Source organism: Rhipicephalus microplus, unplaced genomic scaffold (assembly GCF_043290135.1).
Source record: "Rhipicephalus microplus isolate Deutch F79 unplaced genomic scaffold, USDA_Rmic scaffold_16, whole genome shotgun sequence".
Lineage (NCBI taxonomy): Eukaryota > Metazoa > Arthropoda > Arachnida > Ixodida > Ixodidae > Rhipicephalus > Rhipicephalus microplus.
In genome coordinates this window covers 3,618,599-3,642,956 of record NW_027464589.1, presented here as the reverse complement: position 1 = coordinate 3,642,956, position 24,358 = coordinate 3,618,599, and the positions used below count along the sequence as shown (strand labels likewise).

At 43.5% G+C, this 24,358-nt stretch overlaps 1 protein-coding gene across 1 annotated transcript in view; it reads right to left on the bottom strand.

Annotated features, from left to right (window-relative positions):
- Positions 1-24,358, bottom strand: part of LOC119166645 (dorsal-ventral patterning protein tolloid) — a 469,222-nt gene that overhangs the window by 770 nt on the left and 444,094 nt on the right. The window lies entirely within an intron of this gene.

Here is a 24,358-nt window from a genome sequence, read left to right as displayed (position 1 = left end):
AGACAGGGTTTTTCATGCACAACCCAATTAATTGAATTCTATCATGATATAGCATCAGTTTTAGACAATCGAGGACAGATTGATTGTTTATTTTTAGACTTCAGAAAGGCTTTCGATACGGTATCACACTCTATTCTGATTCAAAAACTGCAGAACTTGAATATTCATCAAACCATTTGCCGTTGGATTGCGGACTATTTAACTTCAAGAAAACAAAAGGTTGTGCTTGGTGGATCTTGTTCGTGTTTAGCTTCGGTGACATCAGGGGTACCTCAGGGTTCCGTACTCGGTCCGCTTCTCTTCCTTGTGTTTATTAATGATATTTCGGATACAATTAGGTGTCGTATTAGAATGTTTGCTGACGACTGTGTGTTGTATACTGAACTGACCGACCAAACGGATTCCACCCAGCTTCAGGATGACCTTAATCACGTGGAGGCATGGTGTAAAAATAATGACATGGTATTAAACACGAATAAATGTGTTCACGTCAGTTTCACCAAAAAGGTTAATAGATTTACAAATCAGTACATCTTAAACAATGAAGTTATTAGGTATGAACACAAATATAAGTATTTGGGTGTCACGCTTTCTGAGGATGGGGGATGGTCTGAGCACATTGGCAATGTTGTAAGTAGAGCGGGAAAAGCCCTAGGCTTTTTACAAAGAAATCTTAAACATGTAACCAAGGAGGTTAAACAGGCCGCATATTATGCCTATGTGAGACCAATACTAGAATACGCCTGTCCTGTGTGGGATCCGTTTAACAAAATACATATTCATGAATTAGAGCGCATTCAGTCGATGGCAGCAAGATTTGTTCTGGGAAAATATGGCCGAACTGAAAGCTCCCGTTGTATGAAAAGAGAACTTAATTGGCAATACTTACAAGATCGAAGACGTAATCTAAGATTAAAACTATTTTATTCGATATATAACAATAAAACGGGCATTAATGCTTCAGATTATTTAAAAAAAGCGTATTATCAATCCTCCCGTCATGATCACAAATTTAAAGTACGGCCATACAACCCCAGAACGGATCTTTTTAAGCATTCTTTTTTTCCGCAATCCATTGTTGAATGGAACACGTTACCAGCCGATGTAGTTGGCCGCAAGACTGCGGATTCATTTTATGAGGCTCTGTGCCCCCCGCAATAATGCCTAAGTGGCGCTGCGGGTTTTGTTTCAAATAAAAAAAAAAAATAAAAAAAAAAACAAGGAAGAAAGGACAAAAAGGCACCGAAGGTAAAAAAACTGTGCTTGTGAATTACTATAGTAAAAGTAATAACAGAATACCACTGACCAGCCCAATTCTAGAACCATTTAGTAAGGTGTGGTTCACATAAGTTGAGCTGAGTTTATACACCACATATAGTTTTACAGTGAGCTGTCTAGACAAGGGCACAAAAGCTACATGAAACATTTCGACAAAGGCCCCACATCTGAGATTCACTGCGGCAATACGGTAGCAGAAGCAAAGCAAAGCAAAACACAACTCGTACCTACAATGAACATGCCATACATTGTAAAAACGTCCTACAGAAAGAAAGTACCAATACCACCATATTTAACAAAGCCTAATCAAAATATCGGTACTGGAAAGAGCACGCACATTTTCAAAAGTTATTTTGAAGGTATTTAGATGATTTCGCAAACTTTAACACAATGTATCAAAACCGTAGTTAGTGCGTGGCCTTGAAACTTAAAGATGTCACGGTTTAGGCACGTGGGAGAGTTTGGTTGTAGATCACATAGAAGAACACAGTGCGAAAAACAAGAAACCAGACAAAAAAAGAACACATACAGAACGCTGACTTACAACAAAAAACTTTGATGACCACTTTGACTGAATGTTTGCTCAAAGAACAAAAAATGAGTCCGGGGTTGCCGGCTCAGACCCATGAAAGTAGACGGCAAATAAGAAGTACGCTGTCATTCCTTACATCCAGGTGTGGCCCACAACCTAAAGAGGATACCCGACAGATGTGACATCAAGGTTGTTTTTCTGCCCTTAAGGTTCTGGGTAGCATGTGAAGGGCCGTCAACCCAAGAACTAGTGGAACCACTACTTGCCCAACCAAGCATCGGAATAAGTTAGTTCAATGCGTTCATGGCGTGGTGTATTCTTTGCCATTGTCCCTTGGCAAGAAATACATAGGGCAAACTGGGCGATGTTTGAATGAGCGTCTCAAAGAACACGCTTACAGCGTTTCCTCGACAGTGTCCGACCACCTAGATATTCGTTGTGAATGTGTCTTTGATTTTTGTGCATGTGCGGTAGTCAGCATGCCGTTGGGAGCAGCTTACCAGTGAAAAAGGGGCACGGCGAAATCCGTGGAAACATGGCTAAACGTTTCCTCTACCTTGTGCAGGGCTTGCTGCTCTGCGTCCCCAACGTATCTCCTGGATCTACAACGGCCACCACTGGGTACTCGCCGCATTCGCACCACTTTCCTTTCTGCAAGTCACAGCCGCCCCACGTGGAACCATGTGACGTCATCCCGAAGCTGCTGCCGCCTGGCAGTGCTTGGTCTGTGACGTCATCCGATCATCGACTACTTAAAGACACCTGGAACCCCCCCTCCCTTAGTGGGCACGGCGAAATCCGTGGAAACATGGCTAAACGTTTCCTCTACCTTGTGCAGGGCTTGCTGCTCTGCGTCCCCAACGTATCTCCTGGATCTACAACGGCCACCACTGGGTACTCGCCGCATTCGCACCACTTTCCTTTCTGCAAGTCACAGCCGCCCCACGTGGAACCATGTGACGTCATCCCGAAGCTGCTGCCGCCTGGCAGTGCTTGGTCTGTGACGTCATCCGATCATCGACTACTTAAAGACACCTGGAACCCCCCCTCCCTTAGTGGGCACGGCGAAATCCGTGGAAACATGGCTAAACGTTTCCTCTACCTTGTGCAGGTTAGTAGGGCGTACAGCTCATTTCGAAGCGATTGCCGCTGTTTGGTTGTTATGCCGTGCCCACGGCAGTGTCGTAAAATTGCATACGATTGTTTTTGTGCACTTCGGTTACTACTTTGTGGTGATGTCGAACAAAACCCCGGACCAACCAACCAAGACATGCTGGCTAAACTTTTAGAGGGTCAAAAAGCTCTCCGTAGTGAGGTAGCAGACCTTACAACTAAAACGGAAAACATGTTAGCAGAGCTTACACGGCGTCTTTCAGAAATCGAGACCCATGTGGCTGAAATGAAAACTAAAAATTCAAAATTAGATGACCTGGACAACCTTCTTAAGGTCTACACAAACTCAATGAATTTCCAGGCCCGAAAGCTAACGGATCTTGAAGATCGAGGCAGACGTTCAAACTTGATTGTTTTTGGTATCCCAGAACAGCCGGAAGAAACTGAATCTGACCTTAAAAAGAAAGTCGTCTCTGAAACATTTCACAGCAAGCTCGGCGTTAAATGCACTTCTGTTGCCCGGATTCATAGGCTTGGAAGATCAGGCTCGAATAGGCCGATTATCTTGTATCTTCAGGACTTCACCGAAAAGCTAGCTGTGCTGAAAAAGGCGCGCAACCTAAAGGGAACTAACATCTTTGTTCAGAACGACTACTCAAAGCAGACGTTGGCAAAACGTAAATTACTGTGGGAAAGTGCAAAAGCCGACAAAGAACAAGGCAAGAAGGCATTTTTGGTGCATGATAAGTTGCGTGTAGGTGATGATCTGTTTATTTGGAATGACGTAACAAACAAACGTCAGTTAATTGGAAGCCGTCGGTGTGCCACGGCATCGCCTCAGTCTATCGGCAGTGCACCCGATAACGAAAGTACGGGTAGCAAGTGTTGACCAGCCGCGCAGAAGCAAGTTAGACTGATTAATATGAATGCTCGAAGCATTGGAAATAAAACCGAACAACTTGAGGCTGTACTTTTAGCATACAACCCTCATGTTGTAGTAATAACGGAAACGTGGCTCCACAGCGAAATGTGTGACCAAGACTTAGTGCCTCCAGCTTATGAAATGTACCGCAGAGATAGGGCCTCAAGAGGTGGTGGAGTTGCAGTACTTGTTAAAACAGGAATCACTGTCACCCGTTTACCGGACGTTGAAAGTACAGAAAGCATATGCCTGAGGCTTTCACTCTTCAATAAGTCTTTTGTATTGTATGCAGTGTACAGGCCGCCGAATTCGTTGCCGGATTATTTGTTTAACTTGAAAACCCATATGGAAAATTACAGTAATCAAAAGCTAATTGTCATCGGCGATTTCAATCTGCCTAATATTGACTGGAACCAAATGCAGTCGACATCAGATTTGATTAATGCAAATATACTGTTCGATATAATGCTTTCCCACAATCTCGCCCAAATTGTTCAGCAACCAACACGTGTTGGTAATGCTTCGTCCACGTTACTAGATCTTGTGTTCATGCATCGCACTATTCTTGATTGCTGTGTTTGTGTTGAACCCGGCTTATCTGATCACGACATGGTCACAGTTTCTTTTCCCTTGCATTGTAATCGCTCCAATAGCCCACCTAACTCTAAACAGGTCAAAAATTTTTCCCGTGCTAACGATACGAGCATCCAAGATTATCTTGAATGTGAATTGGTGCATTTTGATGGCGACGACGCTTTTGTTCTCTGGGATAAGTTTAAGAAACTATGCTTCCACTGCATTGAACGGTTTGTACCAAACAAAACGAAAAAACCCCCAAAGTTCACACCATGGATCACAAGGCCAATAATACAAATGAAGCGTAAAGCCAAGCGTTGTCGGAAAAAAGGTGCTCCCGCTAACATTCTCAGGGAAATTCGTAACTCCCTCTCCGAAGCTATTAAAAGTGCCAAGAATTTTTATTTTACTGTCAAGTTGCAAAACTTCATCAAAGAGCCAAAACTTCATCAAATTCGTAACTCCCTCTCCGAAGCTATTAAAAGTGCCAAGAATTTTTATTTTACTGTCAAGTTGCAAAACTTCATCAAAGAGGACCCTAAAAAATTCTGGTATTTTATTAGGGACCGTAAAAGCTCTGTAAATCGAATCAGGTTTAACGGCACTATAATTGACGATCCCCAAACTATCGCGAAAAATTTCAACGACTATTTTCATAGTGTTTTTTCAACTTCTACCCTGCCTGTCTCAATTAGCATTGACGCTTCTGATTCAGATCCTAACCTCATTTCTTTCGATGGTGTCCTAAATTTACTGCTGCGATTAAAAGTTAAATCAACCCCTGGACCAGACAACATACCCAATGCATTTCTCCGGCGATATGCCGAAATATTGGCCAAGTACATTGTTGTGATCTTCCGAGCCTCAATAAGTTCAGCAACTTTACCCATCGATTGGAAATTGGCACGTGTTCTGCCCTTTGTGAAAAAGGGGGACCCAGAGTGCATACCAAACTACCGTCCCATTTCTATGACTTCCGCATGTTGCAAAATGCTAGAACATATAATTGCCACTCGTATAAACAGCTTCTTAGATGATAACCACATTTTATCTCCCTTTCAGCATGGATTTAGAAAACGGTTTTGCACAGTCACCCAGTTGGTCTCAGTTATTCATCACATTGCTTCTATTTTAGACAAAGCTGGTCAGGTCGATGTACTGTTTTTAGATTTCAGTAAAGCATTCGACCGTGTTCCCCATAACAAGCTCATCGAGAAATTGCAGACTATAGGGCTTCCAAACTACCTAGTATCCTGGGTGTCTGCTTACCTGAACGGCCGGAAACAGTATGTCGACGTCTGTGGACAGACATCACCTCATCTCCCAGTAGATTCCGGCGTACCGCAGGGTAGTGTTGTAGGTCCGCTGCTGTTTATAATTTATTGCAATGATATTGTTAATGCTATTACTGATCCGGTTAAAAGAAGACTTTTTGCAGACGACTGCATTATTTTCACAGATGTACAATCGCCAGATGACCAGGTTGCTCTCGACACTGCCCTTAACAATATTCTTTCGTGGTGTAACAAATGGGGCATGGTGCTCAATTTCGATAAATCTGTTTGCCTTCGAATTACTAACAAGAAAAATCCCCTTCAGTTTTCCTATTCCTCCAAAAGCCAACCCTTAAAAGAAGTCAGTCAATACAAATACCTAGGTATAACGATAACGAATAAGTTGTCCTGGAATGCACACATTGCCGATGTTTCGTCATCGGCTTTCCGTAAACTGTGTCTTTTAAGGCACAAACTCAGAGACGCCCCGTCGCAAGTGAAACTATTAGCTTATAACACTTTAATACGTCCAAAGCTTGAATACGCTTGTATTGTATGGGATCCGCATACTAAGTCTAACATATATTCCCTCGAAAAGATTCAAAGACGAGCAGTGCGTTTTATTTACTCAAAGTATGGTCGTGGTACATCAGTTACGGAACTAATGCGAGATAACAAAATCCAGACGCTACAATCGCGGCGCCAGCTTCTCCGTCTAAAATTCTTGGACTCACTAATTAACAATAAACTTGGGCTAGACCCATCCCATTACGTTACCCCAGTTTCGACCAGGCAAACCCGTCATTCTCATGTCCGATCCTTAACTCCGTATTTTGCGCGGACAGATTTATTTAAGTTTTCCTTTTTTCCGAGAACTGTAACAGAATGGAATAACTTGCCTTCTGATTTCCTCCAAACCTTCGATCTTGATGAACCCAATGTTTAATTCTGTGAATCTTGACCCCCCCCCCCCCCACTCCCAATATTGCTTGATTTTTTTTTATGTTTCTCTTCTACTCGCTCTTCTCCTACACAGATGTATTTTAGTCAAGCTCTGTTACTCATATACTGATCGCGTGCTTTCTTTGTTATGATGTTTTTCTTCTACTCGCTCTCCTCTTACACAGATGTATTTTAGTGAAGCTGTGTCACTCATGTACTGATATTGTGTTTGTGTTTTTGCCCCTCCTGCTTGGGCCTTTTTGGCCTGCAGTATTTCACAAATAAAAAAAAAAAATACTGGAGGCCCAGGAGAGAGCTAGACTGGGGGACACATGCATGCGTGAGATTCATTGCCCTCACATAAAAGGAAGTTGTCTTTTTTATCTGGTTGATGCCCGAGAATAAAGAATGGTTTTATGGTGCTCATTTTTCATTCATCTTCGACTATCCCGTTTTTTTTTGTTCACCTGCATAAACATATATACGTGGTATGAAGAATAAAATTTTTGTTGTAATTTACTGCTCTATAAATGCCTTTCTTTGTGTGGTTTCTCGTGTTTCGCGCTGTTGCCTTCCATTATGTCGCATCAACACGTCCAAGCGACCACTTTTGATTACATAAACTGCGTACATAGCTGCTCCTTTTCTTGGTATCAAACATGAAGGAGATTAATAAAGCGTATTTGTAGAGCAGGTTTAATTTCAGTCGCCTATATAAGTAGTGAAGTGAACATTTGAAAAGTATGGGCATTAAAATAACGTTTCCGAGAAAACGTACAGCTTTTTTTGCGTAGAATACCGAGATAGCTTATGTACTGCTTTGTTCCATTTCCTCAAATTATGTCGCAGTAACGTAGACGTGCCGTAAAGGGCGCTCTAAGTATCAAACGTTTTTCAGCACATAGTAATAGACACAATTCGTCAACACCAACTACCTTGTAAAACTTATTCTGTAAAAGTTGTTTACGGTGATCATATTCCATACGTTCGTGAAAAAGAACGAGTAAAGATATCGTGGTAGAACATAACTAAATTTTCTCGTTTAATAAGAATAGTAGGAAGTAATGACTTTCTTTAATAGGGAGTTGGAATGAAAATTAACTGCTTTCATTTTGGAGCAGTTAGTAAGTAAAAAAATCTTTAAGTGTCTGAAGAGTTTAGGATTTTTAGTTTCAAGAGGCTTGCGTCAACTGCATAGATGACACAAGCCTACTTCTTAATGTCCAAGTGCTTCACGTTGATTTCGCCACTTCAAATGAGTGGCTGCCATCCAAGACTGCATTCGCTGTCACTTTTGATTGGTTGCTCTACTTTCACAACAAGTGTGTGCCATAAATGTAGCGTGGCGAGCTTAAGTTTATTTATACAGAGAGTTTAAGCTAAAAAGCTAAAAAGTTAAAAATGAGCGCTACGCGTTTCCAACAAGCCTGGCATTGTTATTAGCTGTTTGTAGCGCGTCAGAATATTTTTGATCCGCCAAACATAGTATTTCACAAAACTTTCCTAATGAACTTTTTTATTTTATCTCTGGAGAGAACTTTCAATACAAAGCTTGTAGCCCTTATCTGGAAATAACAAATTTATATATTTACGCTAAATTTATGGTACTTTAAATTTAAGGTAAGATAACGGCACTGGTTAGTAATTTTTGAGCGTTTGTGTAAAGCGCGCGAGGAGGGAGGAGGAGGAGGAAGGGAAGAAATGAAAGGCAGGGAGGTCAACCAGACGCACGTCCAGTTTGCTACCCTTCACTGGGAGTAGGGGTGAGGGGATGAAAGGAGAAGAGAGAGAGAAGTGAAGGGTAACGTGCGTGTAGATGTGACCTTGTTCATTGCACGCTTATAAGCGGTCGCGTAGTCCGGTCGTCTTTAGAAAACTTAGCAATGCCCGCGTCGCTTTACTGGCCTGCGACGCGTAGAGCCATGGACCGAGGATCTTCTCTTCGGAAAAACGTCTACTGTCTAGTATCTCCAACGTTTCGCGTAGAAAGTGGCGGTCGCTCGCAAAACGTTCACATGAACACAGTAGATGTTCTGTTGTCTCGTCAGTGCCACAGGATTCACATAGGGAGCTATTCGCCATTTCTATGCGAAAGGAGTACGCCTTTGTAAAAGCTACTCCTAACCACAGGCGGCAAAGTAAAGTTGTATCCTGGCGGGAGAGGTCCGATAGAACTTGAAGCTTTCTCGATGGTACCAATTTGTGTAGGTGGCGGTTCCTTACACTGGAGTCACTCAGCCAAGTTTCCGACAAGGTGTTAGCGAACGAGTGAAGGCCCCTTGCAGCGTCGGTTCTAGGCAATGGAATTGGGTTGTCTGGGCGTCCGCGTGGGTGGATCGGGCAGCATTATCAGCAAGGTCGTTACCGACAATACCACAATGTCCCGGTAACCACTGGAACACCAGGTCATGTCCTTTTGATAAAACTTCGTGAATCATTTCTCTTATTTAATTAACTGGTTGCTGATGCTCCCTTTGTCGTAAAGCTGATTTCAAGCTCTGAAGTCACAGAACACAGCCTTGGAGTCACAGAACACAGCCCATTTTTGAGGTCGGGCTTCCGCGGTATAAAGTATAGCAGCACGTAAGGCGGCAAGCTCCGCTGCTGTGGATGTTGTCCTATGCGACAGTTTGAATTTTATAGTGAACTGGTACGTCGGGATGACAACAGCACCTGAGGAGATGTCAGCCGAGACCAATCCATCGGTGTAAATGTGGGTCCTCTGGCCGTGTTTTTCGTTGAGTAGCGACAATTTCATCTGTCGTAGGACCACTGTTGAATGACGGCTCTTGTTCGTTATTGCTGGAATAGTGAGGCACACCTCTGGTTCTTGTAGGCGCAACGGAGGTGACGCTGGTCTTGTTGCTGCAATGAAGCCACAAGGAAGGCATTCTCTATGGCCAGAAATAACCTGAAAACAACGCCTGTGGTCAATGAAGTGGCAACATGCAACATGGTGACCAGGAACTCGGCAGAGGTGTCTTATGTGGGCTCTGAACTTGTCAGTGGTGATGTATGTTTGAATTGAATGCTTTCTTGCGATCATAATTGCCCCGTAGGTTGAGGCGCATCACGGCAATCCTAAGCACACGCGTAGTGCTTGTCCTTGCAGACTTTCGAGGGTGCGGATGTTCGTCTTGCACGTACTTGTCAGTAACGGCAAGCTGTAGCGCAAAAATCCCAGAAGCAGTGCCCTGTATAGCTGCAACATCGACCTTATCGATGTGCCCCAAGATTTTCCGCAGAGGAACCGCATTATATGGACGATAGAAGTTAGCCTTCTCTTCGGGTAATTGCAGTCGGCACTCCACGAAAAGTCCCTGTCAATAATGACACCCAGGAAGCGATGGTTCTTCTGGTATGGATTATTTTGTCTATTGATGGTAACGGGGTATTGTGTCATGGCTCTGCGAGTAAACGCAACCAATGCGCATTTCTCCGTTGAGACGGAAAGACCTTGCTTGCGGAGATATGAGCAAGTCAGGTTGGCAGCCTGCTGGACTCTTGCACGGACTTGTAGACGAGTTACAGCCGAAGTTCATAGACAAATATTGTCAGCATATATGGATATGAGGATAATACTTGTCAAAAGTTCACGAAGTCGTACCATCACAAGGTTAAATAAAGTGGAACTTAATACGGCGCCCTGAGGGACGCCACGGGAGGTATAGTAATTGGGGATAAGTCCTTCTGAGGTTTGTACAAAAAAGGACCTTCTCGTCAAATAATCCTGGATCCAGTGAAACATCCGACCACCGATTCTGACAGCTTCGAACGAGTCTAGGATAGATTTATGATGACTGCCAGTTGAGCGTGTTGGTAATTGTTCTTGATGAGACAAGCGCAAAAAATACACACTTTTAGAGAGGACACAGACAGGCGCTTACTAGCAGACAGGAACTTAATCACAGGTCCCATTTTCTTTGCCATGTGCGGTGTTACAATGCTAGACGAGTGGCCTGTCGCACTCAGAGTGAAAATGGACACCGACATTACCGAGAGAGGCTACGACTGTCGGAAAGTGCCACAGAGGCTTTGTGGAACTAGGCACGAAGAAGTTTACCCAAGAAGGAAAGACGCACAAGTACGGAAGGAAAGGTCTTGATCCTAGGAGAACTGACTTTGCCCGACCATCATAAAAGGCTTCTTCAGCACGGACCCAAGTTCTGTGTGGAACCAGTTCTCTCCCGTGCCGAGAAGGTGGAAGTGGCCAGGTCCGTGGCAAGCCGTGTGAAGGACGAGGAAAAACTGAGGTGCAGTACTGATTGCGTGATTGTGTTTTCATCTAGCAATGTAACACCGCACATGGCAAAGAAAATGGGACCTGTGATTAAGTTCCTGTCTGCTAGTAAGCGCCTGTCTGTGTCCTCTCTGAGTGTGTGTATTTTTTGCGCTTGTCTCATCATGATAGATTTATGTGTTACGTTATCATAAGCCCCTTTGACATCGAGGAAGCGTGCCAGTGGTATGCGCTTGAGGCTCTTCTGTTGCTGGATAAATGATGTGAGGTCAATCACGTTGTCAAGAGATAGCATACCTCGCTTAAAACCCGTCATGCAGTTTGGGTATACGTTGTAGCGCTTGAGGTACCGCGCGAAGTTAAGCGTTTAAGTAAAGCACGCCTTACGCGCGGCGCTTTTTGTGCCCTATTGTGCAAGTTGAAAGAAAAGGCTGCTCAAGTACGAAGGTCATTTCAACTGGCAATCATTGGCTACGATGGACGTTAAACGATGATTGGAAGGGGCCGTTCAAAAAAAAATGGAAGGAAATGAAGACAGTAAAGCTCGACAAAATATTCATCTTCAAAGGTTATTGAACTTCTCAGTGCTGAGAAGTTCAAATGATGCATTACCAACTAGACCAATCCCACACTTTACCTTCAAAGGGCAGCGCAAAGACACAGGGAAAAAGAAAGACAGTAGAGACAAGTACGCTGACAACAAAGGATTATTTATTGCCGTCTATGTTCTATGAGCCGAAAAAGCGCATTTGTGAGGAGGACAAAAGCGTGATAAGAAGGCTGAATTTTAACAAGTGCGAAAAAATTAGATACGGAAGACTATAAAGACCTTTAAGAGAACTCACGCATGCGTCAAGAAACACCAGGCTACGAAACAGCAAAGGCACAAAGCAAAAAGTCACAACACATCGACAGTGTGAATGATGATCAGTGGGTGCAGCTCCAGAAGTGAGTGATGACGAAGGAGCTTGCTCTGTCTGTTTATACAACCGTCCATCTCTTTGACTCTCCATCTGTCTGTTTGTCTGTCCGTTCGTTCTTCTCTCTGCCTGTCTGTCTCTCCGTTGGTCTGTCTTTCTGTCTAACTCTGTCTGTCTGTCCATCCGTCAGCTGTCCGTCTCCTATAGCACTGAAGCACGCGTCTGCTACGCATCACAGTGGAGCGGCCGCTGCAGCCCCATCTATAGTGAGCACTCGCAGTAATACGGGTGGCAACGATGAATGACAAGAAACTAGCCTACACTCTATGGAGTTTCACCCCAGGAAGAACAATTCAACTAAACCTCCAAGATATACAATTTCAGCATCAGATGAAGATGTAGAACGCCCGCTGACGCATTGGTCACCTGCTTGATGAATGAGAAACGCCACGGTGATCTCTCTCACGGTCTTATCACTCCTTTTCTTCAAAAACCGTGTGCTGCCTAAATCAGCAGAGCAGCCACAACGCCAGCAATGGTCAGAAAAGACCACGATTTGTAGTGCGTACAATATCATCATGTTCCTTCGCCTTTTCATTAAAACACCTGCCAGATTGGCCAATGTACTGGCGGCTGCAACCTAAAGGAACCTTATCAATGACATTGACAATGTACTCAGTGAATTTTTCTTGTGTTTGGTTGTGCAGCTGGAGAGTTTATCTTTGTTTGTTATGCTACATAGCTTAGTGAGTTTGCAAGGTGCCGACAGTATAACTTCAACGTAATGCTTTGAAGCCAAATTCTTCACGTATGCGAAATTTCATGAACGTCGGGGAACACGTCTTGTTTCGTCAACATGGATTTTTCTGTTAAGTCTTTCTTTTGTTTGTTGGCGTTTATGTTATCTATTAAAGTTTCAGAACTACTTGTGAGGCTCTGACCTCTAGGTTATCCAGCAGACAATTTTTCAAGAAGGGCGGGGGAATAATACAGAGCGCGACACCACCAAGGCCGTTTTCTTTCATCAAGCAGGTGACTAAGGCATTAGAAGAGATTCCATGTCTGTTGCTGAAATTATGTAAGTCAGAGGTTTTTTTTGTCCTTTTTTGCGTTTATTTCATCGTAGCCTTGTGTTTCTTACGCATGCGTGTGTTTTTAAAAATGCTTTTGTTTTGCTCGTATCCTTTTTTTACTGTTTAAAATTCAGCCTTGTCACGCTTTTAGCCTCCTCACAACCGCGCTTCTGTTGAGAAAAGTACGAGCTGCTATCCCCGTGGTGAAGCCTACCGTCGACCTCTTCTTGTCTACGAACATGCCCAATCTCAATCCCTTCATCTTGCGTTTACCCCACTACTCTTCTTCATCTTTATTTTGGAGCCGCATACAATTTCCAACATACTCCGCTCCGACAAATTGTCTTGGTTTTCCCTGAAGTTCCTCATCATCTGTATTGTCCTTTTACAAGTTTGGCACCTTGCACAACCCCACAGTAGCGCCTGACGCTGAAAAAGCACCTACCCACAGAGATAACAAGTGTCCGTACGAGTTCCAAGTCAGTGCTTGTGGGGCATCCGGGCATCTCCTTGAACTTGATTTTCCATCGATGCTTTCGAGCCTGTTCCGGGCTCATGGCTTAAAGCGTGTTGACCTTGCTGAGCTGGCGCTGTCTCTGAAGAGCCATCCTCTGGATGAAAATTCGCCATGAGAGCTTTTACATAAAGCTCTTAGGCATCCTTTTTGAGGAACATTTTCCTGGGCTTTCTCTTCCTCACTGCATTAACCTATGAAAACCTGCCTTCTTCCTTCAACTGGGCTTTGGTTTCATAATTTGCTGCTGAAACTCTGTCTTGGAATTGGACATCGGCAGTGTACATCGGCCAGCACAATCCGTTTTGTTTTTCTCTTCGTTGGTGTCCATAGTTTTCTCGAAGAGCTACATTCATGAGCTTTAGAGGCAGTAGGCTTCTGTGCTCCAGACCCTTTCAATTTTTTTCTGCTATTCGCGCTTGTTACTGTGCTTGTGATTGAATTCTTCTGGTAACAATTAGACACGAAATTGAGTACTGCCTCACAATGGACATTATCAACCTTGGTGATTACTCATCCTCGGTGTTTGGCGCAAGGAATCCTGAATTTTCAAAGACACCCCACCACCCGATAGTAGTAGTATCTTTGCCCGCACACACCCGAGTGGCCACTTTCTTGTTAACTTGACGGGTATTGAGCGTTTACGAGGGCTCTAAGTCATCGAATAGGTTTTTAGAAGCTCGGACTCTTTTTCGTAAGTGGTCTTCCGTGTTGTAATCTTTGTAGCGTTATCGTAAGTTTGTCTGCGTCAAACACATTCTTCTATCTGTCGTGGTGTTGAGCCGTTAACCTTCTGTGTGAAAATTACGCAATTCATAATGCATTGGATAGATAATTGTGCCACAGGCAAAAAGAGTACTAATGCTTGCACTGTTGCTCTGATATTTTCCTTTATATTGTCGAAGTGAGCCTGTTGAGCCTTTCGTGCATCTTCAATCTTATGCTGAGTTTTGACTTTTTCTCGAATAATTTTACGCACGTAAACGTAGGCATCCTCCATTTCTGCTTCTATGTGACCAATGCCAATCGTGTCTTCCATCTCTTTATCAATTTATTTTTGAATTTCTAACTGGTCTGTGAAAACGTGATGAATATGCTGCAACTCACTTGGGGGCATTCTAGATGCAGGAGACTTTCGATGCTGGCGATGGCTTCCAGGACGGCCTTTCGAAGGCAACTATGCTTTTAGATTAGGGCATCCGTGATGTGGTCCAGTGTCGGGTAACAAATCACTGGCCGGTCACGAAATAAGGCGAACAAGGCGTCACCGTACTATCCGTCACAAAGCATCGCATCATGCAGCTCCGAGCATCGTCGACATGTCACGCACCACGGTTTAGGTCACGGGCAGGTTAGGCCTCGCACATGTATATTTATCCAATGGTGGCTTGAAGAAACGTCTTCCACACTGCATATGCAGTCAAGAAATCGTGAAAGTCTGCCCTGTCTCACACCTAAAGGTCCTTTCTGTCAGGTTTCACAGCAGCAAAAATGTTGAAGAGAGGACGAGCCGCCATCTCCATTGCGAAGCCCACCGTCGACCTCTTCTTTTCTTCGAACATACCCAAACTCAGAACCCTCGTGAACTTTCTTACAGCGCAACACCAGAAAAAATACAGGACAGGGAAGGAGTAGAACAGAAAGAAAAGACGGCGCTGACTCACAACTGTTGTTTATTGGAAAAAACGAGGTGAAAAATATTGGCAATATATATAGGTCCCGGCAGCCTACACCACAACATGCGCTGAATACGAGGTGCACCGAGGTAGCGTTATCACACTCATGGCAATAAACAAGCTTGGCCTAAATAACTTATTTCTTTTTCATGCAGTGTGACGGATGGTTCACTAACGCACTTGCTACCCCTAATCTTTATATGATATGCCTCAGCGATTTCTCTAGTTATCTGGTTAGGATGTTTGAAGATGATGGTGGTTCTCTCAAAAATGGGACGACAACCGCATGACCTGCAATGTTCCGGCAGATGAAGTCGCGCGATCCCTTGAAGAGATAACTCATGCTCTCTTAAACGAACATTCACACATCGTTTTGTTTGTCCCACGTACTCCCTGCCACACGATAATGGAGTTAAATACACAGCTTTCTTTACGCATGCGATGTACTTGTTTTTATGATTCACGGCGCATCTCCCTTTGGCCTGTTTGTTCCTCAGCGCATTATCAACCATCGGGCAAATGCGACCTACCTTATGTTTGGCGGAAAAAAGAACGTCGACACCATACCTTGAGCCTACATTTTTCAACCCATGCGCCAATTTGTGTACATAAGGAAAAACTGCTCTTTTTCTTTTTCCATCAGAATTTTCTTGAGCTCCTCTGCGTTTCACGAGCTTAACGCTCCGAACCATAGACTCACACACAGACGAAATCACCTTGTCGGGATACCCAGCATTTACTAAGCGTTTTACCTGGTTATTAAAAGCAGTATTCGACACGTGCACACAGGATTTCCTGAGCGACGCATTTAAAATTGTCTTTGCAATCGCTCTCTTCACAATCTTAGAATGGCCAGACTTGTAGTTTAAGATAGGCTTGACTGATCTTGGCTCATATTTCCAACACAAATGATCTTTACCAAAAGTTAGCTTTAGGTCAAGAAAATGTAGCTCGTAATCCTTACTGACTTCGTGGGTGAAGGTGAGGCCTATACCATGCTGACTGAACAATTTAAGAATGTGGTCAATGTCCTTATGGTGAATTTCATTGTGGGAAAAAATTACAAAATCATCGACGTAACGAAAAACAGCACTGCAGCACTTACTAAGGTGACCTTCCAGCTGCCTGTCGATGTAGCCTAAAATAATGTCACTAATAATAGGGGCCACGCTGGACCCTATGCAGACACCAGACTTTTGTACATAAAGATCCCCCCGCCACGACACAAAGGTACTTTCAAGGTAAAATGACAAAAGTTCAAGAAATGATTCTAAAGAAATACCGCAACCATCGATGAAAGATTGTTCATCGTTGCAAACACAATGCAGGATTTTACGCATTTCATAACCTGGCAATGCGGAAGGGAATAATATAAATTTTCCACGTCAACACTGAAGGCACTACGTAGGCTCATCGAGTTATTTTTGAGGTACTCGCACACAGAATCTGAATTCGGTATGCGGAAAGGGTCAACAATATTCAGGCAAGCTAGGTTCTTTTGCAGAAAACGTGAAATATCTAACTGCCAGGTACCTTTTTCCGAGACTATGGCCCGGAAAGGCATGTCTTTCTTGTGCGATTTCACCGTAAAGAAAACTTCTAACTCCAGGTTTTCGCCCTCTTTACGCTGGCTGCCAAACGTTGCAGATTCATTCCTTCTAACAAGGAAAGCGCTCGGTGTTTTACTTCTGTGGTCTTAACACTGACACGCCTGAAATTTTTCTTAACTGCGGCCTCGCTCTTCTGTGAATACGCTTCAGAATTCATAATGGCAAAGTATCCCTCTTTGTCGGCTACTAGTACATGCAGTTTGTTTTCACAAAGAAAATCAACTAGTGGCCTTAGTGAGTCCGTGCCCCCCCGCGCCTTTCCCGTTCTGGCAATGGTATCAACACAGTCCGAAACACACCTTGAACGTTCATCTTCCTTGGCACACCTTGAGACCTTCCTCGCTGTGGCTACCTTTTCAAAGGGATTCAGGCGAGGCTCGAAGCAGTACTTCGGGCCGAGTCCCAGCACCCTCTCATGTTCCTCCGGTATTGGCGTTGCGCTAAGGTTAAGCACATGGCCCTGTACCAACTTTGCTTTCTTCTTCACCGGAAGCGTCGGACGTACAATGCGCCAGAGGAACTCGCTGGTGGATTCGGCCGTGTCGCACCACTGTCTGTACCGGCGTAAACCAGGGTTGTGATCCAGATAACTCGAACATGCAATACGAAGTAGGTCCTTGAGCATCCTAACTTGTCGCCACCATTCAGACTTGAGAATTTTGCAGATCCTTCGCGAATGTCCATCCGAAAACTTCAGCCAACCACACAGCACCTGCACCTCAGCCGGACAAATTCCTTGTCTGACGTGCCATGAAGCAACTCTGGCTTTGCACACGCACACGGCAATCATAGCTGCCAGGCAAGCCGGGTCAGCGCCGTCTTTTCTTTCTGTTCTACTCCTTTCCTGTCCTGTATTTTTTCTGGTGTTGCGCTGTAAGAAAGTTCACGATGGATCCTAACCAACTGGCCCGACTTACCGTCTTACTTCAGAACCCTCGTTCTGCGTCAACCCCTCTACTCTCGTTCTTCATCTTTATGTTGGCACCGCATACAATTTCCAACACTTATTTGGCACATATGTATGCACAGGTGACAGCCATAAAAGATCAGTTGTTTGTCAGCGACTTTGCCTCTACTGTCTTTCTTTTTCCCTGTGCTCTTCCACAACCCTCTCAAAATGAGTAGTGTGAACCAGCTACCTCTAACCCAAGCTTTTCACGAAAAAAAAAATCACAGCATATCCACGGAGTGAACGAAGATGATGGGCCGAAGCTCCGGAGGTACATCGGTAAACCGTGAATCCTCAGTACATTGTGCTTAATAAATCGTCAAGTCAAGACGTGCAACACAAGGTATACATACTGCGTAATGTATCACGCGTAAATGGTAGCGAGATGCGGCTTTCGTTCACGCGTCATTTCAGTTGCGTTTTGGTCGCAAAACTTGCAGCTGTGACTGCAGATGCAATACAGAAAGTCCCGCTTGAAGCGAGCATCGGCACCACTGACCTCGGATAGCGATCGCTTCGGATGCTTGGCTGCAGCATCCCGCCCTCATGGCACATCCGTTTGCCGCAGCTTCTGCTTCAATGATAGTATACGGGGAAATTAGTGCCGGGGCGTTAGAGTGAGAGGTTTCAAATAAACGAGAATGACCCAGAGAAACATACTTACGTAGAGTGTGGACACTCCTCTAGGGCTCTGCGGCTGAGCTACTGCGCTGCTTTCAGCGCCAGAGGCGGCTGACATGTCTTCAGCATAAATATTTAAGACGAGAAAAATTTCTTTCTGAAGCTAGGATTCGAACATCTACCTTCATGCTCCGAAAGCAAGTGTCTTCACCATCAGGCTTCACACACATGTTTCCATGATGGAGTTACATATCTACCCACCTCAATGCTCCGTGATCCACGTGAATATGTATCCTTGGTGCAAAACAAATGCAGAAAGACAACACTGCCTACTCAGACCTTACTGATTTTTGTGGTAGCGCATTAACTGTGCTCATCTGCAAACGAATAGAAGCCGAAAGAGACACAAATCAATGCATTTTTTAAACTTTATTGCCAATTAAGTTTGGGTCTCAGTTCGACTCCGGAGGTGGCAATCAAATGTTCTTACAAACGTGTAGAAGTGACCATGGTTATGCCGTCTAGCAGTTGTTTAGACCATTTCGTACTTGGCCGCGAAAAAGCCAGAGCGGCCACACTTTACGAAAGTATAGTTTTTTCAGAGCAACGCGTCATCGATTCAATCAAAATAGATGGATGCCGTTAGCGTCCCTGTTATAACGGGGTGGTGCCTTGTGTGTCACCAGGCTCGCAAGAAAAAAAAACGAAAAGAAATGTTTCCTTTAAAAGCGAACACAGTCGCCAAACTTTGGCGACATTGACCGTATCTATCTATGTATTTCTATCTATGTATTTATCTATGTATGTATCTGTGTATCTATCTATGTATTTTCGGCGACTTGGGCCTAATTGATCTATCCATGTGTCTAGTCGCCTACGACTTTTAACGATCGTGGTCATTTCGATAAAGATTTATATTATAAATAAGTATGGCATGAGATGACTGTATCACACAAATGATTAGTGACAGCATGAAAAGTAGGACATATACGTTATGAATGTCGTGGTTTACGTTTCATGGTGATCGATGCTCTTGCGGTACTTTCGTTCACGCGATATATTGCAAACAGAGTATGGTATGACACGACTGCATGGCGGAAATGTAACAGACCCTAACGTGGAAATCAAGACATGCATGTCATGTAAGTTACGACTACACACCACGCTCATGGTGCGCTCGCGGTCGTTTCGCCAGCTTCGCACATACCGAATTTGATGCTACGGGACATGAATGAATAACAAAGACATTACTGGTGAAAACATGATAATCATGTCTCGCCGATATGCGTGTCATGTAAGAAATAGACTACGTACCACACTCATGATGAGCTCGTGGCCGTTTCGCTAGCTTTGCCTATACGAAATTTGGTATTACGTGACTTGAATGGACGACAATGTAAATGACACTTTCAAATATGATAACCGTGATGGGCGTGTCATGTAAAACATAACCACATACCACGCCCATGATGCGCTCCCGGCCGTTTCGAGAGCTTCGCATATCCGAAAATCGGTGTTAAATTCGGAGCATTTCTTAGTGAACTTCGCCAACTTTGATTCTATCTATCTATCTATCTATCTATCTATCTATCTATCTATCTATCTATCTATCTATCTATCTATCTATCTATCTATCTATCTATCTATCTATCTATCTATCTATCTATCTATCTATCTATCTATCTATCTATCTATCTATCTATCTATCTATCTATCTATCTATCTATCTATCTATCTATCTATCTATCTATCTATCTATCTATCTATCTATCCAGCTACGACTTTTAGCTCTATTGGCCATTTCGAAAATGGGATCTATACCAAAATTGGCACAGCATAAGATTACTGTATGACAAGCATAAGTAACTTGTCATAATATGAAAATCATGACACATATGTGAAGAGTATCATGATTTAGATGTGATGGTCTTGCTGCTATTGCTGTGGTTTAGCTCACATGACATATTGCAAGACTTGTAGGTATGACATGAGCCACATGACTCATGGCGAACATAAGTGACAGGCTCTAATGGGGAATTTATGACATGCATGTCACGTAAGTCATGAATACACGCCACGGTCAAGGTGCACACGCGGTTGTTTCGCTAGCTTTCCACATACCAAACTTGATATTACGTGACGTGAATGAATGATGAAGGTATCTGACTGTAGCAAACATGATTATTATGGCATAGGTGTCATTTAAAGCATGACTACATGCTTCGCTCACAGTGCGCTAGTGGCCGTTTCACTAGCTTAACATATACCAAATTTGGTGTTACCTGATGTAAATGGACGACGAAGACTAGGGCAAACATGATAATCAGGATATGCGTGTAATCTAAGAACATGACTACATACCACGCTCATGATAAGTTGGTGGCAATTTAGCTAGCTTCACATATACAAAATTAGGTATTGCGGGACGTGAATGTACGATGAATGTATATGACACGTCCAAACATGATAATCGTGATATGCGTGTCATGGGAAACATGAGTGCATGCTACGCTCGCGGCCGTTTCGATAACTTCGCGTATACTTAATTTGGCTTTATGCGACGGGAATGGAAGACGAACAGAAATGCCAAACGCATGCATGATAATCGTAATATGGAAGCCATGTACAGAAAATTTACAGGCCTTCACTGCTGACCGGTGCTCCTATGGCAAACTTCAGTTGCGCCGTTGTTACGCAAGCGTGAACAGCATACTTGTATCTTATCTAGATAACATTTTATCTAGCTGCGCATAAGATTTCTACTTGTTTTTGCTGTGTATTACTTCCGTCCACCTCACAACGTCGAGCTGATTTTTAAAGTGACCTAGCATTTGTGCTTCGCGTATCGTCGATGCCCACTGTACGTGTGATCTGCCAATTTTTGGGGAGAAGCTTCTTTTATACTAACCTTGTCATGCGTCAAACGTAACCGAGAGAAGAAAGTAGAAAGAAAAAATGCAGCATCTCTCAAGCAGTATAATACACGGAGCTGTCTCATATAAATAAATACAAACTTAAGTTTAGTGAGGATATTCTAGATGGCACTGTACCACTATTAATCGATAGGCTGCTGCACCGCCTGTGCCTGAGTACGCGGAAAACGAGTGCCTCTCTGTCACTGGGAGATATTCGCCGTACATGTGAATCGTTGTTTGGGGATGGACAAAGCAGAGCGGCGGACGCGTTGAAGACACTCGTGTTCGGCTTCCTTGGCTGGCGTCTCGTCGGTATTACCCACGTGCCGTTTGCATTCTCGAATGCGATCGGGTGCAACGGCGCATGCACGGACGGACGAACACACGGACGGATGAACACACGGACGAACGAGCGAACGGATGAACGAACGGATGGATGCTTCGCCCCGCTCATCATCATTCACTCCATGGATATGCCGTGGTTTTGCATGTTAGCCAAATGCTTTAACCACTTTGAATAAATCGATCTTTAACAAAAAATATGAATTTGTGTTCCATCTTTCTGCCTTTTCAGGCAGATTAACCCTAATTTGCCAATATGTCTGTCAGATATTTTTACTTTTCAGCCTCCAAACACTCTAAACATATCTCACTTGCTTATATCGCGGACGTGTTCAGCTTTCCATGTATCTTTTTGAAACTGAAAGCCTCATATAGACTTGTATCCACACGTATACCTGGGTGGATATGGCTGCATTAAATCAGAACTTGTTCCACGGTTTCCTTAAGTGCTCCACAGCATGTAGATTGTACTTTTACTGTATTGAATTTTGCTTTGTGACTATGCATTCTAAAGCAAGCAGACCTCGTTTCGACTGCGAAAGCATTTCCCCTTCAATTATCATAAATCCTCTTCTTCCTTATTTTGTTTTCACTCATTTGGTAGTTACTGAAAGCCGGCTCCTTTTCCATTGCTGTCGTTCAATATATGCTCCGCTTCCTCGGAATTTCGGCCTAATGCTCCTTGTGGACATGTTGCCTACACTGCAAGCCGAATATCTACTGGTGAGCCTCCCAGTTCTTTTTCTCCAATTTGTGTCCATTCTGTTGCACTATATATACCTGAACACTTTCCCTGCCTATCTACTCCCTTTCATTTTAGTAGACCTCTCTTAAAATCTCATTTTGCTCTGAGCTTCCCTTACCTCAAAGCCTGTCCATTCCATAACCCTCTCTGCAGCCTCATTCGTCGTCTTCCCGTGAGGGCCCAACGTGAGGCGTCCCACAGTCCTTTGATTTGTACCCATTCTTGATTGCACCTCTGACTTCAATCACACCCCTGAGTTCCCCAGTGTAGACCATCGCCACTTTCCACAGACCTCGAAGCACTTCGTACCTATTGTATACCTTTAACGCTCTGTGCTTTATAATTGCAGCAATCCTATTTTTCTTTGCTGCCAAAGATTTTTCTGTACCTCCCTAAATCTATCTCTCTCTATTACCCATAATCGAAGGTACTTGTATTAGCTTACCCGCGGTATTTTTTGGCCCTGTATTGAGACCACCTAATCTTTGTGATAATTGAACACCATCAATCCACATTACGTTGCACTTAATCATATTCATAGAGCCTCACCTTCACTTCCACATATATCTTCCAGTCACTGTATATGGCCTTGATTGTCCGCAATATTGTCTGCATAAATTATACCTGCAAGCTCTTGCTTAACCATCGTGCCAGCCTGTTTGTCCTGTTCATGTGACAGATTGAACCCCAACGTTGCTACCTCCTAGCGCTTTTTTTTCCTGACCATGTACAGCATGAATACCAGCGGGGCCAAAGGACATCGCTGTCTAAACCCCTTGCTAATTTCAACGTTGTCATTGCAACCTATTCCTCCCAATCTAAGCAAACTATTTTCTCGGTATCTCACACTGATACCGTCGTCTGTATACCTCGTCACCTATGCCGTCGTCACCTATGCGCACTTTCTTCAATATATCCCACAAAATTTCCTGTTTGACATTGTCGTATCCCCCAGTGATGTCCAAATAAGCTACTTTTCAGGGCCTGTTTTTTTATTTTAGATACTTTTATACACTTAGTGGGAACAAACAGGCTATCGTCTAACCACCTGTTTATTGAGAATTTATTCTGAAGTTCTCGCAAAATGTAATTAAGCTCTTTGCAAGTTTCCAACCTGTATAGCACAGATGTAATGGTTAGCGGTCTATACGAGTGAGTGTTAACCATTTCTATCTTTCCTTGACAGATTAAGTTCATTCTACTTCTCCATCAAGTGTGTGGCATTTCTTTCTCTTAAAATTACTTTTCTAAGCAGTGCTTCTTTATTAGTATGTCCTAGTTCGTTAATGAGGCGGTTGGGAACGACATCTAAGCCCGGAGTAGTCCACATTGAAATTGTTCCTGCGGTTTTCTTCCAATCGTGTACCGCTTCCTCAGTTGCACGCTTTTTCATACTTTTACTTCACAAGAAAGTCTTCTGGATGACCTTTTGAAACAAATATTGAGTTACCTTTCAGATTTAACCTAGTGCTTTGTACCCTTCCAAGTTATTTTTTCCTTTATCTACCATTAGTTGTTGCATTGTGACAGAATTTATACTTAGTGCTTTTAGGTTGCCCCAAAATATTCAAGGCGCGACGACCTTCTCTTTGTGCAAGTCTCTGTCATCCAACGTTCACTTTCACCTTCAAGTCCTGTCTGAACCAATTTCTGCACAAAAGTTTTTTTTTTCTCTAAATATTTCTGCCATATTAGGTTGACTTATACTTGTGGTCGCTTCTCTTTTTTTGCCTGTCTTTGCTCCCGTAATTCTTCACGCCGCTGCTCGGTCGCTTTCCAGATTTCTCTGTTCCAAGAACTTTTAACGCGATAGTGTTAAAAATCTCGTTTCCCGAAAATTCAGGCATTGTCGTCGGCGTCAGCGTCGGCGTCGTTGGTTGTGAGTGAAAAATCATCATCTTACACGTTACCAAAAACTGATTGATGCAAATGAAATTCGATACAAAACTTAGGAACAGGGTAGGGGCCAAACCAGGGTTGTTTGGGTTTAAGTGGTGATTGAATCTGGGTCATTTGCCTGACAAGTGGATGATCTACTACACGACCACGTCGCTGTTTGTGAAAACAGTGGAAAACACCTTTTCTACCTAAAAATGCGGTGAAAATAGCTTCCAGG